We start from the raw sequence: 26,015 nt of genomic DNA on the forward strand, positions 1-26,015 counted from the left end.
CATACATTTTACTTTTCCTCACTAAATTTTGTCTAGATGTTGAGACCACATGACGATAAAGAAATTACTACCATTTACTTGATGACAGTATGTTCTAATTGAAGGCAAAGTATATGGAAGGAAATTAGCAGCCTCCTCAAGAGCTTGCTTTTTCAGACCTGAACGCATAAATTGTTACAATCTAAAAAGGAAGGAAAAAGCAAACGTCAGACACTTTCTCACAATCACACTCCTTCAGCAGGGGGTTAAACCGGACTTCCTGGGATACTGATTATAGTATTAACAAAGGAAAACTGGGTCCTCTCTAAAGTACAGATTCTCATTTAATTTAGGCCTTGGAGATAGTGGTAAACATAATAACTATGTTTTTCAGAATATGGACTACAGAGTGATATTAAATTGAATTCAAATCTCAAAGCCATTCCTAAGTCTTTTCTATCCCTTATGCCAAATCAGTTTATCTCTTTCGACAAGAGCACCTTCATCTGTAAAGACAGGGAAAAGGACAGGTAATTACATGATACCCAATCACAGCAACCACTTAGGAAGATTATTTGAGATCTGAAGCATGTAAAATGCTTAGCCCAGGAAAATACCCTGATGCCACTGATTAGGAAATGGCATTCCAAATAGAAAACAGAAATAAGAGTTTGTATTAAGTACATGAAGGTGAGAAACAACAGAGAAGACTAGGAAGGATTCAGTATGGGTGGCAGGCCCTCAAAGTCACGATCGCGAGTTAGTTAAGGGTTGGTGAGATGGCTCAGTGGGAAAAAGCACTTTTTGCCAGGTCTGAGTTAAATCCTTGGTACCCACAGGATGGGAAGAAAGAACTAACTGCCACAAGTTAACCTCTGGCCTCTGCATGTACACTGTGGCACACACACAAATAAGCCATTTTTATTATTCAAGGATTAGTTTTGGGAGTTGAGCTACACCCCCAACTCAAAGTGTCAGTTTTAAAATAAACAAACAAATTCATTTGGGCAGTCTGGACTAATGTCTTCTCTGATAAACTATCAGCATTGGTTATGTCTGTTAACATATTCCATTTTTATTGTTTTATAATTATGCAATTATAGTTACAATAAAAATTCACGTCTAGATTTTATATCTTGTACTGAAACCTGAAAGTATTATCTATTAGATTTGACTGTGAATCTACAGTCGTTTAAGAACAGTCATTGTTACTCTGACATTCTAAATTATTCTCCAGAGTCAGATAATGCAAAGGAATAAAATTCAAATGAAAGTGGTGTTTGGAGAAAAGGTTGATTTATGGAGAAGTGAACAAAATGCCTCTCAGCACCTGATCCTTCAGGACTCAGGACTGTCATCGTTAAGGTAATTCTAAGGCCAAACAGATAGATCCAAACCTGAGGAGTCAGTCTGAGGGCTATTAAGTCAGGAGCGAAGAAGATGTAAAGAGAGAATAAATGAGTCATAAATGTAGGGATGAAATAGTGGGTTGAAACCAGAGTAACAAAGAACTGAAACTGGAGCTGAGGCTAAAAGCTATGTAAGCTTGGAAAGGAGAAATTTTCAGAATTGTTCTGAGGGCTGTCTTAGAGTTACCAATGCTATGATAAAACACCATGACCAAAAAGCAAATTGGAGGGAAGGGTCTATTCAGCTTAGCCTTCCACATTGTAGTCCATAATTGAAGGAAACCAGAACATGGTCACAAACAGAACCTGAAGGCAGGCACTGATGCAGAGGTCATGGAGGAGCTTTACTATAAAACTCAGGACAAGCAGCCCAGAGCTGGCCCCACCCACCATGGGCTGGGCCTTCCCTCATTGATCACTAATTGAGAAAAATGCCTTCCTGCTGGATCTCATGGAGGCATTTTCTCAACCGAGGATCCTTCCTCTATAATGACTCTAGCTTGTGTCAAGTTGACATAAAACTAGCCAGCAAAAGAGCACATGTCGGAAGCTTGAGGTGATAGAAGCAATAGTAGTTTTGATTCAGATGGCTTGTGCAGGTGGCTTCATGGCTTAATCTGAAGTGCTGTATCAGAAGAAGAATGTCATGAATTGGAGGCTGTTTATAAGCCTTAAATAAATTGCAAAAGTACAGAGCTGTAAAAGTTTGAGCTTATACTTGAACTGTGAATACTTAAAGAAGGAATTTTTACTCACAGGAAAAGATAGCATGTAAACATTTTATCTGGAAATCATGATTATTTTGCTTTTTATGCCCTGAAAAGATTTAGCAAATAGTAATCCTAAATAATCCAGATCTCTGTCCCCGTGTCCTTTGTCCTGAGAAGATGAAGGCGCAAGTCATAAACAATCCCACACCAGTTTGGAATTGTGATTAATAGGGTGGTATTTATTTAAAGGGGAATAAACTTACAGATCACCATCCCAGACAACAGCCCTCTGCGCAATTAGGAAGAAGTCTAGTCGCCGGAACTCTAGTCTAGGAGCAGGAAGTAAAAAGAGCAAGGAGGGAAGTAGCCGCTTTTTTAAAGGGAAAGAGACCACACCCCAATGGGCTGGTACCTCAGCGGCTATTGGCTGGAGGAGCGGAAGGAACTCCCGCAACAAGAAGAGAATGAAGGAAAGTGTCAGTCAACTTTTTACTGATGATTTTTGGCACAATAGGAAAATAGCTACCTAAATTATGGTGCACCAACCTGATGGAATTTCATAGCTTATGATAAAGAGATAAAAGAAAAATGAATTAATGAAAAACTAGTTTGAATAAAGGGAAATATAGTATGGAAAGTATGCAATTTTCTGTTGCAGCCAAATACGCATATCTTTAGAAATATACCGACAAAGACCGGAAAGAAATGCCAAGAAGTAGAAAACAATTTTGGTATAGTGTAGATACAGGGTTTTTTTTGTTCCTGAAATTTTATAATGTGTTCCTTTGGCACAACACGTTTATTTCATTTATAAGAGTAATGAATGCTAATGAGAAAGGGTTTAAGCAGTACATAATTGCAGAAAGGAAAAAGCAAAAGTTCCATTATTCAATTTTCAACAATCTTCATTTACAAACCCCTTCATATAATGGAAAATGAGGCCAGATTCCAGTTTTACGTAATTATTGAAGAGTACAGTCCTGTCTCTTTCTGGGTGATAACATGAAATGACTTTAGGTGCTGACTCTTTATTTTGAGACAACATTTTGATGGATATTTCAGACTGGTCAGGCACTCCTAGTCCTCCAGCCTCAGTCTCTGCGGTTGTATACATGCTCCATCACACCCAGCTCAACTCTACCTTAATAACTATCAAATCATTTTTAAAATATATTACATTCAGGGGTGGTGGCACATGCTTTAATCCTAGTTCTCAGGAGGCAGAGGCAGGTGGATTTCTGTGAGTTCAAGGCTAATATGATGTACATAGTGAGTTCCAAGATAGCCAGGGCTATGTACAAAGACTCTATTTCAAACAAACAAATGAACAAACAAACAAGTAAAACAAATAAAAATAAATTACATTTATATGTATGTGGGGGTTGCTGTAGAATGTGTCTGGAGATCAGAAGACAAGTTGTGGGAGTGGGCTCTCTCCTTCTACCACCTTGATCTCAGGAGTTGAATCCCAGGGTTGAACTCAGAAAGCTCCTTTACTTGCTGAGCCTTATTGCCAGCCCATGACTCTCATCTTGAATTCTAGCCTTCTTTCCTGATCTTTATATCTTTATATTCATAAACTAGCCACAAAATTGGGAATTTGGGGCTACATCATGGGTACCTCAAATTCTATCCTTTTTCCATCTCCCAAACATGCTTCTCTTTCTTATTCCCTACTTTGGTTAATGGCAATTCAATTTGTCATTCAGGTGAAATTCCTTGGTTCTTTCTTTCCCTAGCAGCAAGAGCAATTTGTCTACTTCATCTGTTCTATTTCTGGAATCTGATTATAATCTATTTGCTTTCATCCCCATTGTACTTGCCCACACTGTCACTGGACTCTTGTAATAGCTTCTTTTTGTTCCTAGTCTTGATGTACAAGTCCTACATTGCTGTCAAAATCATTTGTTTCATTTATTTATTTTGACAGGGCCTCCACACATAGCAAAGGCTGGCCTTGAGTTTGCAATCCTTCTGCTTCTTTCTATGTGCATTGTAACTGTAGGTGTACACTACTATTAAGAATATTTGTGGTGCTCAGGATAAATCTCAGATCCTCACATATACCAGGCTAATATTCTGTTACAAAGCCATATACCCAGCCTAAGTATTCTTTTAAAGCAGTGTTTGAATCACGGCATTCTTTTTCTAAAAACAACTGCATATATATTGAAGTCCAAACATTTAATGTGTGTGGCTTTTCAAATTTTTCATGGTCTAACCTTGCCAGAGTCACCTATAAGAAGTTTCCACTTAACCTAAATGTCTGTAATTCCTATTTGGAGCCAAGTCAGTTCCTTTAACACCTCCTAGTCCCTGTCTTCCGCAGTCCTTAAGTGCAAAGTGTCCTTGTTCTTGTTCTGTAATCAACAAAATTCTACCTTGCGCAGCCAGACTAAAATGCCATATTTCTTTGAAGCCAATTTTATCTGACTCATTGGAAAGTAATTGTTAGCAATTATTACTCCTTTTTCTGTTCTCACAGCAGACTACATGGGTTTCTTCTGTGCCCGCTATTCTAAAACCCCTCTATCATAAAGGTTTGTTCTCATGGCAGTGAATGTAGATTTTAGGTGTCTCAAAGATAGAAGCAGTGTTACAGTGACTGCTGCTGTGTGCATGGAGCATTGGACATAGTCTTTGTGAAAGGATTAATTCTTTTTTTTTTTTTTTTTTAGTTTTTTTAAGACAGGGCTTCTCTGTGTAGTCTTCGTTGTCCTGCAACTTGCTTTTGAGCTCACAGAAATCCACCTGCCTCTACCTCCCAAGTGCTGGGATTAAAGGCGTGTGCCACCACTGCCCAGAGAAGATTTAATTCTTAGACTGGAGGGTGAGCATAGTTTATCGTTTGTTGCCTCTATTCACAGCCACAGGCCCAAGGATACAAACCTTTACATTGGAGATTTTTTTTTTGTTGTTTCTTTCTATTTTCTTTTCCTTTCCTTTTCTTTTTCTTTCTTTCTTTCTTTCTTTTTTTTTTTTTTTTGAGATAAGGTCTCTTCACGTAGCTCTAGGTGTTCTGGAACTCATTATGTAAATGAGGCTGGCCTCAGAGATCCACCTGCTTCTGCCCCTTGAATAAGGCGGCCCTGTAAGAACAATTTTTAATCAAAATGTATTCTGTTGGCCTCTGGTATGGAGGCAAGTGAAGAAGCCCAGTCTCAGGACCCAATATCTTCTCTCTTCTATTGAACATAGCCTAAGTGTAGGCAAGTCAGAAGTAGTAGCAGCAAACTCGTCAGGATAGGGGCAAAAGAGTTTAGAAAGGGATTGAGAGATACATAGATTGAAATCTCATCATCTATCAGGCAGTTTGGTGTTCTGGGAAGCCAGTTCACTGCTAACTACTTACTAATTTTAGTTTTGTTCTTTTCAAAAGGCTCGTGGGTAAATATGCAGAAAGCATCAGAAGATCCACAATAACCTGTGATAAATTCTCATTGGCTTAAATGTTAGAAAACCTTAGGTTCTTATGATTCTGCTCTTAATTTACTATGGGATAGTAGGTAAGTGAATTCCTTTCTTTTGACTTATTTCCTTTAATTTTTTAAAATGATAAGGTCTAGCCAGGTCATATGCAAAACTTTTTTTTTTTAATGCTGTGACATTGTATGCTGTAATCAGGATAAAGCCCCCTACAGGGCAGCCTGAGCTCAATAAATTCTTATGTGAACAAATTTGTAAAAATAATTAAGTCTTTGAGCTTATGGCATAGTAATAAAGATTGAATAAATTTAAATAGAATAAGGTATGGTGAAGTAGAGAGTAAGGCGAACATATTTCAATCAAAAATACAACTTCTATGTTTAACTTTGAGTTTAAGAATAAACTCTGAAATGGTTTCTGAAATCCCAGAGTATGAATGATTATTTTATTACTTCTTTTTTTCAAGACAGAGTCTCCCTTTGTATCTCAGAGTGTCCTGGAACTCACTATGTAGAACAGACTGGCCTCTAATTCAAAGATCCTTCTGTTTCTGCCTCTCAAGTGCTGGGTTTAAAGGAGTGCATCACTACGCCCAGCTTTATTACTTATTTCTGTAAGTCTTATTTTTATCCAATTTTTTTCTTCATTGAAGAGAGGAGTAGAAGGAAAAGAGGATATAGAATTTCCACTTGTGAAAAGCACATGCGTGCATGTGCGTGTACGCACGGAGGGGGGCACACACACACACAGAGGAGTGGTTTCTAATTTAACCCTCATAGCAACCATTAAAAAATGACTTTATTATTTATATTTTATAGGTAAAAATAACTGTGAGAGAGTTTCAGAAAATTCATCAAATTCAATTTTTTAGGAAGAGGCCCATTTAAGGCTCACACTCACATACAAACCCTTATCCCTTCCACTGTTATGCTCTACCCAGCCCTACAGTACTCATGAAGCCATTCTTTTCACACTACTTCTGTGTGAACAACAACCAAAATCTTCAGTTTTGGAGCTAAGGAATCAGCAATTTTATTTACATAAGTCTTTTTTACTCAGTGAGTTTAAGTTATTTAAAACCCTTGGTGCCTTCCCTATGATTCCTGAACTTTATCCTGAGCGCTGAGATCCTAAGGAATGGAATAGATCACATAGAATCTGTATTCAGCAATGAGAGGTTTCTCATAGTTACCAGGCAGGTGGCCTTTCCATATGTTCATATTCATCATCAAAGCCAGCAGGAAAAAAAAACTCAATATAGACAGCTAGCAGATTAAAATAATCTTATCCAGAATAATCATGAATGTGACATCCCATTACCTTTTTTGTATTCTATTCTATTAAGTAGAGGAAATTTACAGATCATGCCTACAGTCAGGGGAAGGGAATTACAAAAGGTATGCACCTTAGGAGGTAGAGATCACAGCACAACCTTAGAATCTAATTGTCATAAACACTATGTTGCTGTCAAAAAGAATGAAGAAGCTAGTTACTGTCGTGGCATAATTTCTAATACCTAATGTTAAATTAAGAAAGAACATATAAAAGAATACCTATAGAGCATTCCCCTTTATAAAAGTAAAGGAGATGTTAGAACTTCAGTATGTCATTTGTGTAAAAAAAAAAGTACAAAAAGAATAGAACAAACAATAAAGTGACTTATTACAAACATGGTAGAGTTGTGAAAGGAATCTACATAATGGGAAAATAGACTGTTCAGGATGAGAGAGGAATAATCCCTGTCTGACTATGCCTTTTGTATAGCTTTGACACTTAACAGCATAGTAAAGTTTTACATGCTTCCAAGTTAAATAATTAAAATCAATACAGGAATAGCCTAAAATGGAGTACAGAGAGTAACAAATATGTATGACTAATGTATGGCATAACTATGGTATAACTGAAGCAGGTGAGGAAGAAAATGTGACTTTTAGATGGACTAAAATGTGTCTTTCAATAAAGATTAGTTAAATCGCTTACCTTATAATATATTTTTGCTTGGAAATAGGAATAATCAAGTTAAAATAAAACCATCTGGTCAGGACCTGTTGTAGTTGAATGAGAAATGTTCCTGGTAAGTTAATTTCTTCGAACACCTAAGTCCCAAACCAGTTTGACTTTGATGCTTATAAAGAGGAAAAAATTGGACTGGGCGGGACGTGATGCACATCTTGATTCCAGCACTTGGGAGGCAGAGGCAGGCAGATATCTGTGAGTTCGAGGCCATCCTGGTCTACAGAGCAAGTTCCAGGACAGCTAGGACTGTTACACAGAGATACTCTGTCTCAAAGAAGTAAAAATAAAAGTAGGGGAGGGAAATTGGACACTGAAACAAACATGCACAGAAGACAGATGATGTGAAGGCAGAAAGATAAATAAAGATGAAGTCAGAGATTGGAGTCAAAAACTACCAGCAACCAATTAGAAGCTAGAAGGCATGAAACAGATTCTATTTCATGACCACAGAAGGAATAAACTTTGCTAACATATTGATTTTAAACTTTTTTCTTTTAGATGGCGTTTTATTTTATTGAAAGTAGATTTATTTTCATACAATATATTTTGATTGTGTTCCCCTTCTCCTGACTCCTTCAAGATCCTCCCCACCTCACTATCCACCTGAATCCACACCCTTTCTGTCTCTTATCAGAAAAATAATAAGATAAGAAAAAACAAAAACTAACAAACCAGAATACCAAACAAACAAACAAACCAGTTTCTCTCTCTCTCTCTCTCTCTCTCTCTCTCTCTCTCTCTCTCTCTCTCTCTCTCTCTCTCCTCTCTCTCCTCTCTCTCTTCTCTCTCTCTCTCTTCTCTCTCTCTTCTCTCTCTTCTCTCTCTCTTCTTTCTTCTCTCTCTCTCTTCTCTCTCTCTTCTCTCTCTCTTCTCTGTCTCTGTCTCTGTCTCTGTCTCTGTCTCTCTCTCTCTCTCTCTCTGTGTGTGTGTGTTGGGAAGGGAGTGTCAGGAAACTAGAAAAGGAAGTATGAGAAGAAAATAAGAGGGTCTAAGGAAAAAGGGCACAGACAAACTGAGTAATGGAATGTATGTGACACAAAGCAGAAGTTGGGATTATCTGGGGGAAGAAAAGAAACTAGCCTGATAGTGCCCCAAGGGACATGAGAAACGGCAGTGTGGGAGAAAAATGAATGAGAACAGTATAATGATACATACATATAAAACACTGTGATGAAACTCAGAACCCTATATGCTAACATTAAAAGTCAAAAAAGCATAAAAATCACAATTGGCCAAATATACTAGTAATAATTGCTATACACAAAGCCAATTGATGGGCTGGGTGTCCTGTGCACACCTTTAATCTCAGCACTCAGGAGGCAGAGGGAGGCAGAGGCAGGTGGTTCTATGAGTTAAAGGCCAGCCTGGTCTATATGATGAGTTTCAGGACAGTCAGAGCTACATAGTGAGACCCTAGCTCAAAAGTAAATAAAAAAAAAATAAAAAAGAACATAGTCCATTGATATATCTTAAAACTGACAGGTGAAATTTTCAGAACATTTACATAATCTTGATATATTTGCTCTAATACATTTATTAATTATAAACAAAATAGTAACTTTTCAAGGTAGAAACCCAGTGAGAAGTACCTTTCCCAAGTGATCAAAGATACAATCCCTTATAGTAAAACATGCCAATTTTTGTAGCTATAGTACAATATAAAGAAATCATTTCCATAGTATTCTTGCCAAAAAAAAAAAAAAAATCAAGAGAAAATCTACATCTGCTCAAATTGAGAGATAGTCTACAAAATAATTGCCACAGATTACTCTAGACCAGGGGGTTTTAGCAACTAATGCAATGTGAAACTTTGAGTTAAATACGAGAAAAACAAAAACAGACTTTCAAAGAAATACTGATGAAATTGGAACAGCATCAGTGATGTTATGCTAATTTGGTGTTAATATCAAATTAGCTATTGCTTATGTATTTTTGACATTAGGGAGCCCATGAAGGATATGTGTGTGTCTCCTGTACCATTTTTACAAATATTCAGTAAGCCTAAAATTGTTTCTAGACAGAAAGTTTAAAATTATTATTTTCAAGAGACTTTCTCACTACTTAATAGTCATACTCAAAGGGAATATGTCTGCAGGAGAAAGGCTAATGTACAATAATTCCTTCACATATATTATCTTTAACCCCCAAATACTGTCTAATGGACAGACCAAGGATATTACAAAATACAATAAGAGAAAGGGGCCAAAGAAAAATAAATCAAAGCGATATTGGATGATACAAAGGTCACTCAGAAGTTCATCTACCCTGGAAAGATCCCTGTGCTGCACAGAAGACCTTAGCTCACAGCAGTTCTCCAAGTCCTCCGGCTCTTGCAATCTTTGTGCCCCCTCTTCCTCAATGTCTCCTGGGGTGTAAGTGTTGCATTACAAATGTCCCTTTTACGGATGGGTGCTCCATAGTCACTTATGCTCTGCACTTTGACTAGTTGTGTCTATCTTCTGCAAAAACCAAGCTTCTTTGATGAGAGTGGGAGCTGCACTTACCTCTGAGTATAAGGATAAGTACTTAGAAGGCAGTTATTTGGAAGTCATCTTAAATTAACAAAATGGTAGCAGTAGGTTTTCCTCTAGGGTCCATGACCTCTCCAGCCCAGGGTTCTTGTCTAGGTTTACAGTACCAGGCATGTTAAATTGGCCGTAAGTCCAATCAGATAGCTGTTGGTTGTTCTCAAGGTTTTATTGCCGCTATTGCACTACTGGTTAGATCTTGCAGGACCAGTCATTATTGTAGTTTGTAGTCTTTACAGCTGGGGAGGACTATTGATAACTGTGCTCTCTTGGTAGCTTGCATACCATATTCCAACATTATGAGAGTAGTGAGGGAGGAGGCTTCTAGAACAAGATGAGTTTGATTTCTCCATGTATTGTTATTGAAGTGTGTGGGGTTTTTTTAGAAGTAGAGACTTTTCCTCAACTTCTGCCAAGTACCCAATAGCAAAGGCAATAGCCTGTATTGTTTTGTTTTGGAGGTCTCTTGGAGCTTCCTGACTAATGACTTGAAGGGAGGCTTCCCTCCTGTGGCACTAGGGTTTTTGTTATTATTCTATGGCTTTGGGGAAGCATTATAATTCTGTGTAGCAAAACTCCAATTAAAATTATATTTCATAAAATATAAATATGTAAATATATTCATATAAACATGTATTATATATCTTATACATATATTAAATATGTATAATATATACTTTTAAGAAAGCTTATAAAATAGTAGGTTTCCTATGGCTTTTTCAAACAAACACCCATAGTGTATTTATCCTTTCCTCTTGCTCTTCTGCTACTTTGCCTTTCATCCTTTTCTACTTAAATCTCCCACTCCCTCTTTTTCTTCTTTCTCACCTTCCTCCTCACAGCACTTGTGTTTTCTGTTCCTCTTTATATATCTTTCTCCCTCCCTCCCTCCTGCAATGGTTCCTACTTTCCTGGCTTCTACAGTTACTCCAAATTATACATTCAAACCTTAAGATTCAAGTTAGGATCTGCATAAAAGAAAGAACATGCAGTGTTTATCTTTCTGGGTCTGGGTTACCTCACTCAGTATAATAATTTCCATTTCTATTCTTTTACCTGCAGATATTAGAATATAATTTTTCTTTATAGCTGAATAGAATTCCATTGTGCAAATGCACAGTACCGCCATTAGCCATTCATTCGTCAATTGATGAACATCTAGGTTGCTTTCATTTCCTATTTATTGTGACTAGAATGACAAGGAACATGGTCGGTCCAGTATCTCTGCAGTAAGATGTTGAATCCTTTAGGAATATGCACAGGGGCAGTATAGCTGGATCATATGGTAGATCTATGTTTAGCTTTGTAAGGAATCTCTTATTTTTCCACAGTGGCTGCACTGGTTTGAATTGCCACCAGCAGTGAAAAGTTCTCCTATCCCCAAATCCTTTACAGAATTTGTTGGTGTATGTGTGTGTGTGTGTGTGTGTGTGTGTGTGTGCATGTGTTTGAGACAGGGTTTCTCTGTGTAACAGCCTTGGCTGTCCTGGAACTTGCTCTGTAGACCAGGCTAATCTCAAACTCAAAGATCCACCTGTCTCTGCCTCCTGAGTGCAGGGATTAAAGGTGTGCACCACCTTGCCTGGCCCCATCATTTTCTTTCTTAGTCTTGGCCACTCTGATTAGGATGAGATGAAATCTCAAATTAGTTTAACTTTCATTTCCCTGATTGCTAAGGGTGATGAACACTTTTAAAGGATTTTGTAGCTGTTTTTATTTCTTCTTTTGAGAACTCTCTGCTCAAATCTGAAGCCCAATTTTAAATTTTCTTAATTTGTTCTTGACTTTTAAGTTCTTCATATATTATGGATATATTAATCTTCTTTGGATGTACACCGGAAAAGATTCTTTCCCACCCTGTGGGGCATCCTCTTTACTGAACTGTTTCCTTTGCTGTACAGAAAATTTTAGTCTTATGGGGTATGATTTGTCAACTGTTGTTCTTAATTCTTGAGCAAATGGAGTTCTATTCAGAAAGTCCTTTCCTACACACACACACACACACACACATATATATGTAGTACTGCCTATACTTCCCTCTAGCGGTTTCAGTGTTTCAGGTTTTATGATATGTTCTTTAATACATTTGGAGTTGATTGATTGTGTGTGTGTGTGCAGGGTGATAGACACAGGTCTAATTTCTTTCTTCTACATATGGGCACCCTGTTTTTCTGGCACCACTTGTTGAAGATGATTCCCTTTCTCCAGTGTGTATTTTTGGCATCTTTGTCAAATATCCGGTGGCTATAATTATGTGGGCTTAAGTCTGTGCCTTATATGCTGTTTCATTGACCTACATGTCTGTTTTTGTGCCAGCACCGTGCTGTTCTTATTACTATGACTGTGTGTAAAAGCTGAAATATGGTATAGTAATCTCTTCAGCATTACTCATTTTGCTCAAAACTCTTTTGACTATCTGGGATCTTTTGTATTTCCATATGAGTTTTAAGATGTTACTGTTGTTGTTTGTTTGTTTTTACTTTTTTGACTTTTTGGTTTTTTTGGGGGGGGGGCTGTCACCCAGTTCCCAAATAAATCACACACGGAGGCTTTGTTTTACTTATAAATGCCAGACTTAGCTTGTCTTATTTCTAGCCAGCTTTTCTTAAATTATCCCATCTACATTTTACCTCTGGGCTTTTACCTTTTCTTACCTCTGTATACCTTTCTTTACTTCTTTCTCCATGGCTTGCTGTGTAGTTGGGTGGCTGGTAACTGATGTCCTCCTCTCCTCTTTCTATCCTCCTCCTTCTTTTCCCCTCCCAGATTTCTCCTCCTATCAATTCTCTCTGCTTGCCAGCCCCGCCTATCCTTCCTTTGTCCTGCCTTGCTATTGGCCATTCATCTCTTTATTAGGCCAATCAGGTGTTTTAGACAGGCAAAGTAACACAGCTTCATAGAGTTAAACAAATGTAGCATATACAAAAGTAACACAACTTAAAATAGTTTTCTACAACATGTTAAAATCATGGAGATTTTGGGGGGATTGCATTGAATCTGTAAATTTTGATAGGATAGTCATTTTTACAATATTAACTCTGTTAATCTATGAGCATGGGAGCTCTTTCAGTCTTCTAGTGAATATGAGCAATTTGACTAGAAAAGATAATACATGGAAATCTCTAAATCATCAAATTGTTAGAATAATCACCCTATGAAGCTAATGTTTTAACTGTGCTCCACGAGATAAAGCTGAACACATGTTCTAGGAGTGAAAAATATATTCTCAGCAGAGAAACACAACTCATAACACTAGAACCAACCACACAAATTTCAGAAAAAGAGAAAAAAATATACAAGCTTGTTAGCAAAATGGAGATGACAAAAGAAAGAGTCAATGAACTTGAAGTTTGATTAAGGAAATTACTCAGAATTGGTAAGAGGGGTCAGGGGGAAAAGGTGATGACAACCTAAGTTGAATCCTTGAAACTTATAAAAAAGAGGATGGAAAGAAACAACTGCACAAAGTTGTCCTCTGACTTTGACATATTTGCAGTGTCACCCTGGCCTCGATCCACTTCAAATTTGTGCACAAACACACACACACACACTTTCTCAGAGAGTGAGAGAGACTTTTAAAAAATCTTTTCTTTGCTTTTTATTCTTTTTTATTATTACTTATAAATAATACCAATCAAAATTCCCACTTCTTCCCCTCCTCCCACTTCCTTCCCGCTCCCCCTCCACACCCTCCCCCTTCCTCCTCCAGTCCTAAGAGAGGGCAGGGTACCCGGCCCTGTGGGAAGTCCAAGGCCCTCTCCCGTCCACCCAGGCTTAGGAAGGTATGCATCCAAAGAGAGTAGGATCCCAAAAAGTCAGTACATACAGTAGAGATAAATCCCAGTGCCATTATCATTGGCCCCTCAGTCTGCCTCAACTGTCAACCACATTCAGAGAGTCCGGTTTGATCACATGCTCGTTCATTTCCAGTCCAGCTGGAATTGGTGAGCTCCCATTAGCTCAGGCACACTGTCTCAGTGGGTGGCCCAAACCCTCGTGGTACTGACTTTCTTGCTCATCTTCTCCCTCTTTCTTCTCTTCAACTGGACCTTGGGAGCTTAGTCAGTACTCCGATGTGGGTCTCTGTCTCTATCTCCATCCCTCGCCGGACGGAGGTTCTATGGTGATAATCAAGATATTCATCAATGTGGCAACAGGATAAGGCCAGTTCAGGCACCCTCTCCTCTGCTGCCCAAGGACCTAGCTAGGGACATCCCCTTGGACACCTGGGAACTCCTCTAGAGTCAAGCCTATTGCCAACCCGAAAATGGCTCCCTTCATTAAGATATCTTCTTCCCTGCTCCTATATCTGTCTTTCCTCCATCTCAACCATCCCACTCCCCAAAACTCTCCCCAACCCTCCCTTTCTCCACTCTCCCTCTCCCCTTCCTTCTACCCCCTGCCCCCATGCTCTCAACTTTTGCCTGGGAATCTTGTCTGCTTCCAATTTCCAGGTGGATCTATATATGTTTTTCTTTGGGTTTACCTTATAACTTAGCTTCTCTAGGATCATGAACTATAGGCTCAATGTCCTTTGTTTATGGCTAGATTCCACTAATGAGTGAGTACATACAATATTCATCTTTTTGGGTCTGGGTTATCTCACTCATGATAGTGTTTTCTATTTCCATCCATTTGCATGCAAAATTCAAGATGTCATTGTTTTTTACCACTGAGAGTACTCTAATGTATATATGTGCCACACTTTCTTTATTCCTTCTTCAGTTGAGGGGCATCTAGGTTGTTTCCAGGTTCTGGCTATTACAAATAATGCTGCTATGAACATAGTTTAACAAATGCTTTTGTGGTATGATTGGGCATCTTCTGGGTATATTCCCAAGAGTGGTATTGCTGGATCCTGAGGTAGACTGACTCCCAATTTCCTGAGAAACAGTCACACTGATTTCCAAAGTGGTTGTACAAGTTTGCATTTCCACATCCTCCCCAGCAAAGGCTATCATTAGTGTTTTTGATTTTAGCCATTCTGACAGGTGTAAGATGGCATCTTGGAGTTATTTTGATTTGCATTTTCCTGATAGCTAAGGAAGTTGAACATGTCCTTAAGTATCTTTTGGCCATTTGAACTTCTTCTGTTGAGAATTCTCTATTCAGCTCAGTGCCCCATTTTATAATTGGGTTGATTAGTTTTTTACAGTCTAGTTTCTTGAGTTCTTTATATATTTTGGAGATCAGTCCTTTGTCTGATGTGGGGTTGATGAAGATCTTCTCCCATTCAGTAGGTTGCCTTTTTGTCTTATTGACTGTGTCCTTTGTTTTACAGAAGCTACTAAGTTTCAGGAGGTCCCATTTATTAATTATTGCTCTTATTGTCTGTGCTACTGGGGTTGTATGCCTCTCCATATCTCTTCAACATAGTGCTTGAAGTTCTAGCAATAGCAATAAGGCAACAAAAGGAGATCAAGGGGATTCGAATTGGAAAGGAAGAAGTCAAACTTTCGTTATTTGCAGATGATATGATAGTGTACATAAGTGATCCCAAAAACTCTACCAGAGAATTCCGACAGTTGATAAATACCTTCAGTGATGTGGCAGGATACAAGATCAACTAAAAAAATTCAGTAGCCCTCCTATACACAAAGGATAAAGAAGCTGAGAGGGAAATCAGAGAAACATCACCTTTCACAATAGCCACAAATAGCATAAAGTATCTTGGGGTAACACTAACCAGAGAAGTGAAAGACCCATTTGACAAGAATTTTAAGGTTTTGAAGAATGAAATTGAAGAGGATACCAGAAGATGGAAAGATCTCCCATGCTCTTGGATAGGTAGGATCAACATAGTAAAAATGGCAATCCTACCAAAGGCAATCTATAGATTCAATGCAATCCCCATCAAAATCCCAACAAAATTCTTCACAGACCTTGAGAGAAAAATAATCAACTTTATATGGAAAAACAAAAAACCCAGGATAATCACAACAGTCTGTACAATAAAAGAACTTCTGGAAGCATCACAATCCCTGACTTCAAACACTATTACAGAGCTACAGTATTGAAAACAGCTTGGTATTGGCATAAAAACAGAGACGTTGACCAATGGAATTGAATTGAAGACCCAGATATTAACGCACACACCTATGAACACCTGATTTTTGATAAAGAAGCCAAAATTATACAATGGAAGAAAGAAAGCATCTTCAACAAATGGTGCTGGCATAACTGGATGTCAACATGTAGAAGAATGAAAATAGATACATATCTATTACCATGCACAAAATTCAAGTCCAAATGGATTAAAGACCTCAATATAAATCTGACCACACTGAACCTGATAGAAGAGAAAGTGGGAAGTAGCCTGCAATGCATGGGAACAGGAGACCACTTCCTACATATAACCACAGTAGCACAAACAATTAAATAGTCTTTAAAAAGTCATATTATCTAATTTGTAAAAATGAGAAAAGAAACTTTGAAAAAACAGACTCAGAGAATTGTGAAACAATTAAAAGAAGTTCTAAAGTACTTGCCAATGTGACTCTGGAGTAAGCAGTAGGGGGGTAGAGAAAAAGTATGAAGAAATGATGGCTGAAAACACCCAAAAATTGATGAATAAATTTAAAGATTTGTGAGGCTCAGCAAATTCCAAAAAATATAAACTTTAAAAAATCATGTCTCAATACATTATATTCAAACCTGTAAAAGCTACATTCACTGTTAACCTGACACAGCATGGTGAAAATAATTAACAATAAAGCACTACATATATCAAAATGTAAGACAGCATTTTTAATGTTCTCCTTATAAAGAAATGGTAAAAATTTAAAGTTATAGATATGCTATTCACCCAGAGTTAAAAAGAGGAAATAGGAATAAAACCTAATGGCAACAAATAAAAAGCACTAATGAATGTGGTTCATGTCAACCCAGCTATATCTTCAGTTGTCAATGTTCTTAACAAACCACTTAAAAGATATTGTTAGACTAGATGAATAAATAATGCCTGCCATATATTGTCTGCAAGGAATCCAGCTTGAATATAAATACACATGTGAGTAGAAAGTAAATGAATAAAGAAGACTAGAATATGTGAACACAAATCAAAAGGAAGTTCAAGTAGCTACATTCATTTTAGATAGAACCAATTTGAGAGCAGGGAAAATTGTCAGGGATAACAGGAGCATTTCACAATGATGAATGGGTCACTTCTACAAGGAAGCATAATAATGTTATGTGTCTAACAACAGAGCATTAGAAAACAAGGCAAGATGTAATAGAATTACAGAGAAGAATTACAGTTGGGTGTGGTGGATATTCTTGATTGTCAAGTTGACTACATCTGGAATTAACTAAAACCCCAAAATGTAGTGGCACACCTGTGAGGGATTTTTACTAACTTCAAAGTGGGAAGATCCACTGCTAATCTGAATCTTTGAGGTAGTAAGACTTGCCTTTAATCTGGATCTTGAGGAGGGAAGACATGCCTTTAATCCAGATCTTTTGAGCTGGCAAAACTCACCTCTAATACAGGCTATGCCCTGTGGTGGAAGCCTATATAAGGACTGGAAGAAGGAAACTCTGCTCTTTGCCTGGTTATTCTTGCCTCGCCAGCAAGTGCACTCCTTTGTTGGCATTACAGCCTACTTCTTAAAAATTCCGGCATATACAGAAGACCACCCAAGACAACCAGCCTCATTGACTGAATTATTAGATTTTTAGACCTACTGTACAATGGCAGCACTGTTGGGTTAGCTGGACCACAGCCTGTAAGTCATTCTAAAAAATCACCTTTCTCCTCTGTCCCTGGTCTCTGTCTCTGTATCACTGTGTATATGTGTGTGTGTGTGTGTGTGTGTGTGCATGTGTGTGTGTGTGTGTGTGTGTATGTCCTTTTTTGGTTTTTCAAGACAGGGTTTCTCTGTAACTTTGGAGCCTGTTCTGGAACTAGCTTTTGTTGACCAGGCTGGCCTCGAACTCACAGAGATCCTCCTGCCTCTGCCTCCTGAGTACTGGGATTAAAGGCATGCACCATCATGGCCCAGCTTTCCTCCCCCCCCCCTTTTTTTTTTTTGGTTTTTCGAGACAGGGTTTCTCTGTGGTTTTGGAGCCTGTCCTGGAACTAGCTCTTGTAGACCAGGCTGGTCTCGAACTCACAGAGATCCGCCTGCCTCTGCCTCCCAAGTGCTGGGATTAAAGGCGTGCGCCACCACCGCCCGGCCTTCCCCCCCCCTTTTTTTATTAAGTATTTTTAATGCAATCTTTTCTCATTTTACAAGGTTATCCCCATTCTCACTCCTTCCCCTCCTCCAGCCCTACTCTTCCCCCTACCCCACCCCTATCCACTCCTCAGAAAGGGTAAGACTTCTCTTGAGGAGTCAGCAAAGTCTGTCACATCACTTCAAGCAGGACCAAGGCCCTCACCCCTGAATCTAGGCTGAGCAAGGTGTCCTTCCATAGGAACTGAGCTCCAAAAAGCCAGATCATGCACTAGGGATAAACACTGGTCTCACTGCCAGTGGCCCCACAAACTGTCCAAGCCTCACAACAGTCATCCACATTCAGAGGGCCTGACGCAGGTTCCCCAGCTGTCAGTCCAGAGTCAGTAAGCTCCCACTAGCTCAGGTTAGCTGTCTCTGTGGGTTTCCCTATCATGGCCTTGATCCCTTTTCTCCTATTATTGCTCTCCCCTCTTTTGGACTGGTCTCCAGTAGCTTGGACTTGCCCAGTGCTTGCTGTAGCTCTCTATATCTGCTTCCACCAGTTGCTGGTTGAAGGTTCTATGATGACAATTATTAATTTTTCATCCTGTAAATTCTGTTACTCTAGAGAACCCTGGCGAACACAATTGGGATGCAGCTATTATAAAACCTGCAACTTAATAGCACTAAATACACATGCCCAAATAGCCACCAGGTTATTTGTGATTAGTGCTGCAGAGAAGTATCAGTAAAGCTCCAAATCAATTTTGAGGAAAAATGAATACACCCAAATGAAGGAGTTAGGATCAGGCAATTTACCTGCCCCAGAAAGGACGGGATTATATTAGTAGGCAGAAGAAGGAATGTTAAGAGCCAAAAAAAAGGAGACACAGATGGGAAAATATACATTTTATGCAGAAAAGAGTAACTTGGCCATTCATGTGATAATAAACTGCCTAAGGTAAGAAATTTTACCTACAAAAGAACGAGTTTCTTTGTTTTAAGTTACAAGATCCAAAATGATCTAATTCTAAAACAAAGGTTGTATTTTAGGGACATTTTTGTATCCACGAGTAGTGAGAGGAGGAAGGGTTCATTTTGGTTAATGTGTGAATCAGCACAAGAGAATTTTATTACTAATATAGAAGGAGTTCATGATAAAAATTCTTTGACAGGAAGTTCAAGCCTTGCCGGTTTCTAAAGGACCTGCTAAGTGGATTCTCTTTGCTATTCCCATTCATTTGCTTTTGAATAGACTCCAATATAATTAATGACTAATAAGAAGCCATCCAACTGAAGTAAGTGCAGGTAGAGACACAGAGAGAGTGTGCAGATTTGTGTTTCCCTTAGGTGAATAAAAGAAGATGCAGAAATATGTTTGGCCCTGTGCTGGGAATAGTGCAGAAACTGGAAGATAGCTCTGCATATGCAATGGTCCTGATGCTGTCCTTTTTTCTTTTTCTTTTTTTTAATGAGCAAAGCAAAACCCTTTAAGTAAAAAGATAGATGATGTTAAACGGTTTTCAAAAGGTTTCCTTTTTATTTTACTTTAGCCTTAAATTAGAGAATAACTTACTCCAGACTAAAACAAATATAGAAGAATAAATAGCCCTTCTACATTCAGGACATCTTCCTCTTTTAGATAAAAATTGCTTTAATAATGAAAGATGCTCCCTGTATCTTATTGGTTGGCAAAAATAATAGATGCCTCCAATTTATTAGTTACAAGGATCAAGTAATACTCATTTTTGTAACCTTGTGACTTTGATGAATTTTTATGCATTTAGGGGAACAATTTGTATCAGGTAGGTGGTCAAGAAGATGTTTGGAATAATTCATGTGAAGATAATTTGAGAGTGATTCATTCATAGTAAGTCAAAATGATAAAGCAGTTCAGAGTCTTCTTCATCCTAGCCACTGATCTAATATATGCACCATTGTACACATTCAAATGTACAATGCATTATGATAAGCCCTGAAGACATAATGTGAAAAACATGATCTTATTCTTGAGGGGCACAGTCTGTTAAAGTGTTGGCATGTGGTCAGCAAGCCTTGAGCTGTTGCCCTATCAGGAATTCAGTAGACTATCATAGGCAACACTTTGAGAAATCTGGCAAGTTGTATTGACCAGTTTCCTTTTAGTCATTGCTTTAAGATATCATTACCACCATGAATTCTTTTGGCATGTCCAAAACTCAACTGTGACAAGGGAAAGGTGAACTCACATTTACGGAGTGTTCTTCATTTGTTAAGAATGTACATGCCAATTTTGTTTCATTCTCAGGATAAACCTGAGAAGGGAAGTCACATGATTTTCAGTATCCTCAGGAGAAAAAGGAGTGTCAAGGCAATTATTTTGGTTTCACGATTTGGAAAGCATAAGGAAACAAAATCCAGCTCTAACTACAGAGCTCATTTATTGCTGTTCTGCCAAATTGTGAGGCTGGTAATGGAAATATGAGTCATGATGTGAGAGGCCAGGCAGCCTGGGAGCGAATCAGAGTATGTGGCAAATCATCTGAAACGAGGCTTGCCTTTCAAAGGGTGTGGCGGCCTGAATGCTGCGCTGACAGCTACGGGGGTCTAGGGGGAATTCCACCCCTACGTTCCAATTGTTCTCTAGAATGTTTACAAGATCTGTTGTCTTGATGAAGCAGCTTTTCCCCACTTCTATTACTTTATTGTTTTTCAGTTTTCAGTTATGTTGATTTCTGTTCTTTCCTTCTGGTTCTTGGATTTATTTTCTTTTTCCACGTTTTTTAAATTAGAAACTTAGATTACCTACCTACTTGAGACTCTTGTATGTGTTCAATATGTGTGGATGTGTGTGCGCACACGTATGTGTGTGTCTGTCTGTCTGTCTGTCTATACACAGCCATAACCTCAGGTGAGCACCCATATTTTCTACCTTGTTGAGAAAATGTTTCTTTTATGTTAGATGCTATGTGAATGAAGCTAGAGAGAAGTTTTATCAGGACTTTTGGGTTTGTGCCCTTGACTCTTTCTGGAATGCCAACCTCTCTCCAACCTAGTCCGAGCTATAAAGAAGCTATAAAGTAAAAAGAAATTCAAGGAACTTGTTACAAAGTCAGTTCTTGCATCCAAGTGTCTGGAAAGTGTGAGAAGGAGAAAGTTACTGGTGCTGTATTAAAGCCATGTGGTTACTTGCTTCATTTCCTCTATGCTGAACAGGATTACTAGAGTTCCGCACAGTCTACTCAATCTTCTTGAAAAGGAGTGCAGGGAGTGGAGAAAGTCCTGAGTGAGTGAAGTCCTGAGTAAATGAGCTGTGTTATCATGAGTAGGCCATGTCAAAGATTCCAGAGCCTGAGATCCACGGAGGCATAGTAAAACCTAAGCCCGGGCTGAGATTCAGAGGGGCATGGCAAAGCTTTCCTTGGGAAACTGAGTACAAGTGTTGACAGTGTATGCACAAAATCTCTATCATAGCTTTCTCTCCCATGAATGTTCACAACCTGAAACCATCTCCCCTAAAGAGACTGTTCCTACCAAGAAAGATTAATGAATCTTGGCTCCTTCATTCAGTTGTATACTATAAGTCCTGCCTCTTTATTTATCTGTATGCAGTAACCCCATTTCTCTGTTCAACACTATATAATAAACATGTTGAACTTTCGGGATGCTGTGGTTTCTCCAGCTGAGAGGCCAGACTATTCAAAGCCAGCTTTCTGTTTGTGTGTATGTGTTTGTCTTCTTCCACTTCCCCAATAGCTCAGTCAGGTCCAGCTCTGGAGCCATGATGGATAATGGCAAAGGAGATGTTCTATATATCATCAGTTACTTTGGTGTTGTAGTCACTGTGTTCTGTAAGTCACTTCGCATTCACATACTCAGAATATATTTCACAACACATGGTTTGAAATCTCCAGCTACTGTTCTATGTTGAAGTAGGAGGAGCAGGGGCCACACTTTAGCCCAGTTCTCACATGAGAAGCTCTTCTTCCTCGCTGACTGAAGTACTGGCCTCAGGATTTCCACACAGCTTTTCCTGTGTTAAGAAAATTTCTTTCTGCAGATTTTTGTTGAGAGTTTTGTTTTTTTTAATCATGAGCAGAGGTAGATCTGGACTGATCCAAGATGGTGGCTGCTGCTGTTAACTGTAGGACTGCAAAGCAGGTTCGAGGAGCCTGAGAGACCCATGGAGGCTTTGAGGGAAGACTATGAAGAGTCTGAAGATGCTGCACTATCTCGAAACAGTTAAAAAAAAAAAAAGGCAGGTGATGTGAGAAGGTCACATGTCAATCTGTTGATTTCATTGGATAATAAAGAAACTGCTTTGGTCCATTTGATAGGCCAGCCCTTAGGTGGGTGGAGTAGACAGAACAGGATGCTGGGTAGAAGGAAGTGAGGTCAGACGCTATAGCTCTGCTCTCTGAGGCAGACGGGATGAAGCTCTGACCCAGGATGGATGCAGGCTAGAATCTTTCCGGTAAGTGCATCTCGTGGTGCTACACACATTAATAGAAATGGGCTAAGCAGTGTTTAAATGAATATAGTTTGTGTGTTGTTATTTCCGGGGCTAAGCTAGCCAGGCGGCCGGGAACTGGGGGCAGAACGCAGCCTGCAGCTCCTTCAGGCAGGTTCCCTGGCAGTGGTAGGACATACCTTTAATCCCAGCACTTACAAGGCAAAGGCAGGTGGATCTCTGTGATTTTTTTTAATTTGAGGCCAACCTGGTCTACTAAGCGAGTTCAAGACGGCCAGGACTACACAGATGTTGTTGATTTTGACTTTAGATTCTTTTGGCTTTTTGGGGGGGTGGCACACAGCTCCCAAATAAATCACACATCGAGTCTTGTTAAATGTCCGGTCTTAGCTTGGCTTGTTTCTAGACAGCTTTTCTTATCTTGAATTATCCCATCTATCTATTGCCTCTGGGCATTTATCTTTCTCTATTTCTGTATACCTTACTTTACTTCTTTCTCCGTTGCTTGCTGTGTAGCTGGGTGGCTGGCCCCTGATGTCCTCCTTTCCTTGTTCTCTTGCTCCTTCCTCTTTTCCTCCCATATTTCTCCTTCTATTTATTCTGTCTGCCTGCCAGTCCCACCTATCCTCTCTCCTACCTTGCTATTGGCCATTCAGCTCTTTATTAGACCATCCGGTGTTTAGACAGTCAAAGAATAACAGCTTCACAGAACATAGTTAAATAAATGCAACATAAAGAATGCAACATTGGGCTGGACAGATGGCTCAGCTGTTAAAGGCTAGACTCACAACCAAAAATATAAAAGAATGCAACACATCTTTGCATCATTAAATGAGTGCTCCACAGCATAAACAAATGTAACACATCTTAAAATAATATTCTAAAACACACAGAGAAACCTTGTCTTGAAAAACAAAACAAAGAAAAAAGAGGCAGGTCTTAAGGGAAGGTGCTTTTCTTTTTCATAAATAGGTCTCCTATTTTTTTTCTCTTTTCATGTCTCCTATTTTTTTTTTGTAAGTGTAAATATCTTCAGATGAGAGAGCACCCATTTAGTAGTTGTCTCTCTGAGTATTATTTATTTTGTTTAACATGTTATCTCCAGTTCCATTTCTTTTCCTAGAAATAATATTTTCTCTACTGTGTCTAAATAAAACTCTATTATGTATGTATGCTATATTTTTATTATTTATTCATCTGTTGATAGTCACTTAGACTGACTTCATGACTTAACTATTCTGAATAGAGCCACAGTAAACATGAGTATTCAGGTACTGTGGTCATTTATGAACAACAGCTTTGTTAAAAATAGGATTATTGGTCAACAATTTATTATTAGAAGACTGAATTCTGTTATCTTCTGACCTACACTGTTTTTGCTATGAAGCCAACTGTTAATCTAAATGAAAATCTCTACACTTCCTACGTATAACCCCAGCAGCACAAACACTAAGGACATCATTGAATAAATGGGACCTCCTGAGACTGAGAAGCTTCTGTAAAGCAAAGGACACTGTCACTAAGACAGAAAGGCAACCCACTGACTGGGAGAAGATCTTCACCAACCCCGCAACTGACAAAGGTCTGATATCCAAAATATACAAAGAACTCAAGAAATTAGACCGTAAAAGGTTAATCAATCCAATTATAAAATGGGGCACTGAGCTGAACAGAGACTTTTCAACAGAAGAAGTTCAAATGGCCAAAAGACACTTAAGATCATGCTCAACTTCCTTAGCAATCAGGGAAATGCAAATCAAGACAACATTAAGATACCATCTTACACCGGTCAGAATGGCTAAAATCAAAAACACCAATGATAGCCTCTGCTGGAGAGGTTGTGGAGAAAGGGGCACTCTCATCCATTGCTGGTGGGAATGCAAACTTGTGCAACCACTTTGGAAAGCAGTGTGGCGGTTTCTCAGGAAAGTCGGGTTCGACCTACCTCTCGACCCAGCAATACCACTATTGGGAATATACCCAAGAGATGCCCAAACATACAACAAAAGTATATGCTCAACTATGTTCATAGCAGCATTGTTTGTAATAGCCAGAACCTGGAAACAACCTAGATGTCCTTCAATGGAAGAATGGATGAAGAAAGTATGGAATATATACATATTAGAGTACTACTCAGCAGTAAAAAACAATGACTTCTTGAATTTTGCATACAAATGGACGGAAATTGAAAACACTATCCTGAGTGAGGTAAGCCAGACCCAAAAAGAGGAACATGGGATGTACTCACTCATATTTGGTTTCTAGCCATAAATAAAGGACATTGAGACTATAATTCGTGACTCTAGAGAAGCTAAATAAGAAGGTGAACCCAAAGAAAAACATATAAGCATCCCCCTGAATATTAACCTTCATCAGGCGATGAAAGAAGACAGAGACAGAGACCAACATTGGAGCACTGGACTGAAGTCTCACGATCCAAAGGAGGAGCAGAAGGAGAGTGAGCACGAGCAAGGAACTCAGGACGGCGAGGGGTGCACCCACACACTGAGGCAATGGGGATGATCTATCGGGAACTCACCAAGGCCAGCTGGCCGGGGACTGAAAAAGCATGGGACAAAACCGGTCTCGCTGAACATAATGGACAATGAGGACTACTGAGAACTGAAGGACAATGGCAATGGGTTCTTGATCCTATTGCACGTAATGGCTTTGTGGGAGCCCAGGTAGTTTGGATGCTCACCTTAATAGACCTGGATGGAGGTGGGTGGTCCTTGGACCTCCCACAGGGCAGAGAAACCTGCTTGCTCTTTGGGCTGAGGAGGAAGGAAGACTTGATTGGGGGAGGGGGAGGGAATGGGAGGAGGTGGCGGGGAAGAGGCAGAAATCTTTAATAATTAAATTAATTAATTAATAAAAAAATCAGCAAAAAAAAAAAGAAAAAAAAATAAAAGTCTGATCCGATGAAAGACAAAAAAAAAAAAGAAAATCTCTTATACATGACATAAATTTTCTCTTGCCATTTTAAGATTTTTGTCCTTGTCCTTGACTTTCATCATTTTTATTATACTGTATCTCTTTATAGATTATTGGCATTTACTTTACTTGTGTTTTATTGTGCCTTCTGGATGTACAGGTTATTGTCAATAAATTTAGGGAGTTTTAGCTACAATTTATCTAAACATTTTACTTGCCCTGTTTCCACTTGCTTTTTATAGCCATTAGATACATTTGTATATTTCATGGTTCCCCACATTTCTTTGTGGCTCTGTTTATTTGTCTTCATTCTTTCTCTCCTGGCCAGCAAATTTTATACCTTCCAATATTTATTCAAGGTCATTAATATTTTTCTATCAATTCAGATCTAATATTTTGCCCTTACA

Source organism: Chionomys nivalis, chromosome X (genome assembly GCF_950005125.1).
Source record: "Chionomys nivalis chromosome X, mChiNiv1.1, whole genome shotgun sequence".
Taxonomy (NCBI): Eukaryota; Metazoa; Chordata; class Mammalia; order Rodentia; family Cricetidae; genus Chionomys; species Chionomys nivalis.